Genomic DNA, 4,607 nt, shown 5'->3' with positions numbered 1-4,607 from the left:
CACATCCTACAGCCCGCTACCACCTCTCACCCTGAGGATGGGGGAATCCCATCCCAGGAGATGAGCAATGAATACCAGTGAATGGGTGGGAACAGAGGGCATCCCAACTTCTGAGCAGTGGGGACAGGGTCAGGGAAGGTCAGAGAATGAACCCTGGAGATAAAGGGCCTGGGTTTGAATCCTGGGCACATTAACTCTGCCTCAGTTGCCTCACCTATTAAAAAATGGTGATAACAATAGCCACTCTCTCCAGGGTTACCAAGGATCGAGTGTGTTTGTATCTGTAGCGCTCTCAGAAGAGTGACCAGCACAGAATAAGCACAAATCTGTGTTTCTTATGTCAAAAACATAAACACAGTTCACATTTACTGTCACATTCACATTACTGAGCTGTGAGTTGTGCTGTGAGCTGTGACGTCACGTACTCTACTGAGGGTGATAAAGTGAGACTCTGTCTCAAAAAAAAAGAAAATTCACTGAGGGCCTTCCATGTGCAGGCCCAGGCCAGGTGCTAGGGCACAAGATGAACACACAGCTGCCCATAAGAAAGGGCATTACAGCCTCCCCTAAAGAGACCCCTTCAACAGGGGGGCCTGGGAATCTGTTGGCAAATGGCTCTTACACTAAAGTCTAAATTTCCCTGACCAAATAGGGAAATAGGTCTGAGGAAGGAGAGGGAGTTGCTTGAGGTCTTCCAGCTGGAGAATAATAACAAGCGTTCAAACTTGAGGAGCAGCTGGGCACATTGGCTCATGCCTGTAATCCTAGCACTCAGAAGGCTAAAGCAGGTGGATTGCTAGAATTTGAGACCGGCCTGAACAAGAGCGAAACCCCATCTCTTAAAAGAAAAAAGAAACAGCTGGGCATTGTGGCAGGCACCTGTAATGCCAGCTACTCAGGAGGCAGAGGCAAGAGGATCGCTTGAGCCCAAGAGTTTGAGGTTGCTGTGAGCTGTGATGCCACAGCACTCTAATGATGGCGACAGAGTGAGACTCTGTCTCCAAAAAAAAACCTTAAGGAGAACTTTCTATGTGCCAGACACATAGCTGTTTTATTACTATTTTGTCATTGTCACCAATTTACTCATGAGGAACCAAGCAGAGAGATGTTAAATAATTTAGTTGAAGTCACATAACTAGGAAACGGGAGAACCAGGATTGAACCCCAGGCAGCCTGGCTAAGCAAATGGCAAAATGAGGCTGATAATTAACCGTCATTTATTGAGTAGCCATAACATGCTGCAAAACACGTCATTGGCTTTATCCTCATACCACCAGCTGAAGCAGTACCCTTCACAGGTACCTGCAGGTACCTGCAGCTGAATCAGGTACCCATTTCACAGGGGAAGGAACTGGGGCCAGAAAGGTGTGATCTGCCAAAGGTCTCACGACTAGGCAGTGAATAGAGCTGGAGTTTCTGGAACACTGGGTTATCCTGACCCCCCAGACTTCATTCTCAGCTGGCTTTCCTTGGCCTGGCTGGAGCCCGTGCTGTCCCCTCTCCATCCCTTCTGGGGGCAGGGGTTGTACATGTGGAGAATACAGAAGTTACTGAACCACAGTCTGGACAAATGAGCATTATGAGCAGAGTTCTCCTGCCAAGTAGCCAGAGCCAAGTGGTTGCTATCCTGGATCCGCCACATCCCCCCTCCCTCCAGCTTGACTCCCAAATCCAAGCTTCTCTGGGAAGACGGGACTCTACTGGGCAGAGAACACACCACGGGTAACAGCAGAGTTCAGCTCTACTGGCCTCTCCATACACGTTGTGGGAAGGTTAAACTTCACAAGATGCCTAGGAAGAAAATTCTAGTATCATTCCCATTTTGCAAGTGACAGGACCGTAGCACAGTGGTTAGAGCATTGCCTCTGAGCCAGGCTGCCTGGGTTCTAGCCCCAGACAGGTCACTAGCTCTGGCCAAGGCTCTGTCCTTGACATGGCCTTAGGTGACAGTCTCTGTGGGCCTCAGTGTCCTCATCACTAGGATGTGGCAAGACTAGTACCTCCTCCACCTTATAGGGTGGATAAGAGAACTGGAAGTGCTAGGACATGTGACACACTTAGAACAAAGCGCAGCACACAGCGAGCACTGTGCGTTTGACATTTTAAGGAAACCGAAGCTCAAGGAAGTGATACGATTTGCTCCACATCACAAAAGTACCACATAGAAGAGCCAGGACTTGAACTCAAGTCTGTCCAGCTCCGAAGCAGCCCTCTCTCCATATGCTCAGGGCATCAAGCTCCTTGAAGGATGAGGAGGATTTTTAGATTGAAGACAGGTGGACATTTCAGGATGAGGCAGCAGCATTTGCACAGAGATGGGAATGGACTTCACAGAAGCCAGTAGTCGATCCGGAGCCAACACCTTGTCCTCACAGCACCGACGCCCAGCTGGGGTCCATGAAGTCTCATAACAATTTGAGTCATTCCTGAGCACCTGCTGTGCACCAGACCAGGTAGTAGGCATTGAGAAAAAAAAGAGAAATCACACACAGTTCTTGTCCTTAAGAAGCTCAACAGTCCAGTGGGGGGAGATAGAGGTGCAAACAGGGGACTCTGATACAGCCAAACAATGTTTCTGTAGTGTGCTGTGAACAGGAGCAAGAGTGAATCTTCCTTAGGGAAGAGCTGAGGAAGGCTTCATGAGGAAACTCATTTGAACTGGACCTTTAATTGCTGAGCAAGTGCAGAAACATGAGTCTACCCCAGGCAGAAGGCCAAACAGGAGCAAGTATAGAAGGTCACAGGGAACGTAGGCTGTTGGAGGGACTGATAAGTTCCACATGTCCAAAACAAGGCAGATGGGACTGCCGAGGTGGTCTAAGGTCAGCACAGAGAGGACCTCTGTATGGGTCAGAAGTCCTGGATTGCATGACACAGAAAACCCAATTTTAACAGGCTTAGATGAAAAGAAAACTTACTGACTCAAGAATCTAAAAATTTCAGTTTATCTGCTTCAGGTACAGCTGGATCTAGGAGCTCGAGGCATGTCTTCAGAATTTGGTCCTCCCATCTCTGTTTTGTTTTGTTTTGTTTTGTTTTGTTTTTTTTATTGTGTTAGCTTCACTCTGGAGCAAACCTTTTCCAAATAAAGGCAGCTCCAGGCTGACACTCCCAGTTTCAAGCCCTGTGGAAAGATTCCTTTTCTGTTTGTTTGTTTTTTTTTTTTTTTTTGAGACAAGTCTTACTCTGATGCCCTGGGTAGAGTGCTATGGTGTCAGAGCTTACAGTAACCTCAAATTTGGGGGCTTGAGCAATCCTCTTGCCTCAGCCTCACAAGTAGCTAGGACTACAGGCACCCACTGTAATACCTGGCTAGTTTTTGTATTTTTAGTAGAGACAGGGTTCTCGCTCTTATTCAGGGTGCTCTTGAACTCTTTTTTTTTTGGAACTAAAAATAGGATTATGTTCATTGAGGGCAAGGGGATGCAAACAATGTAAAAAACAAAAGCTCATCTGGCATTTAATTAACTTTTTCTTCTCTGCTTGACAAATGGGAGTTGGATTTTATTTGGATATAGTCTAAGGATCCCAATCTGCTCATGAAATCCTTATCCAGGGAGAAGCTGTGGGGCAGACGTCTGAAGCAATCCTTTGAGAGAACACTTTTCAGGGCAGAGTAATTGCTCGGTTCGACCTACTTCTTGCCCTTCTGCTTCATGGGTGCTACAAAATAGTCATTGCACGCGATGTCGAGGCCCGCAATTAGGGAAAGGAAGCTCTGGGAGCCCACTTTGCCATCTCGGCACTGGTCCAGGTCCTTCATTATTTTGTCTAAGGCCAGAGGGTCTTTTTGATTTTCCAAAAATCCTGGGAACTCTTTTACCATGAGCACTCTGAGGTCCTCCTTTGTTAAGTAGCCTTTATCCCTGGCAAATTTGTGAAACGTGAACATCATGGTTTCCATGGTGTGCTCCATCTGAGATGGCATTTTGGTGAGGTCTACTGAAGTCTGGGCTGAGGGGCGCGGTGGACGCTAGCTGGCTGGGGTGCGGGGCCGCTCTTGAACTCTTGTGATCAAACATCCACCTGCCTCAGCCTCCCAGAGTGCTAGGATTATAGACGTGAGCCACTGCACCTGGCCAAGATTCATTTCTTTAAGTATGTACATACAGGCTCTAAAATTGAATCTCAGGCTAGGCATGATGGCTCATGCCTGTAGTACTAGCACTCTGGGAAGCCAAGGCGAGTGGATTGCCTGAGCTCAGGGGTTTGAGACCAGCCTGAGCAAGAGCGAGACCCTGTCTCTAAAAATAGCCAAGCATCATGGAGGAACCTGTAGTCCCAGCTAGTTTGGAGGCTGAGGCAAGAGGATCACTTGAGCCCAAGAGTTTGAGGTTGCTGTGAGTTATGACGCCATAGCACTCTACCAAGGGCAAGAAAGTGAGACTTTGTCTCAAAATAAATAGATCAATCAATAAATGACATAAAATCGAATCTCAGTGGATTGTTTTATTTATTTTATTTAGATTTTTTTTTTTTTGAGACAAAGTTGCCCCCAGTAGAATGCCGGGACATCACAGCTCACAGGAACCTCAAACTCTTGGGCTCAATTGATCCTCTTTCTCAGTTTTTCACTTTTAGTAGAGATGGGATTTCACTCTTGTTCA

At 47.1% G+C, this 4,607-nt stretch overlaps 1 pseudogene; it reads right to left on the bottom strand.

Annotated features, from left to right (window-relative positions):
* Window positions 1-3,634: 3,634 nt before the first annotated feature.
* On the bottom strand, window positions 3,635-3,928 carry LOC100962414 (annotated as a pseudogene).
* Between the last annotated feature and the right edge of the window lie 679 nt (window positions 3,929-4,607).

Source organism: Otolemur garnettii, unplaced genomic scaffold (genome assembly GCF_000181295.1).
Source record: "Otolemur garnettii isolate 467f Iridium unplaced genomic scaffold, OtoGar3 scaffold00156, whole genome shotgun sequence".
NCBI lineage: Eukaryota > Metazoa > Chordata > Mammalia > Primates > Galagidae > Otolemur > Otolemur garnettii.
The sequence above is the reverse complement of the archived record's forward strand: the minus strand, read 5'-3'. Positions and strand labels throughout refer to the sequence as shown.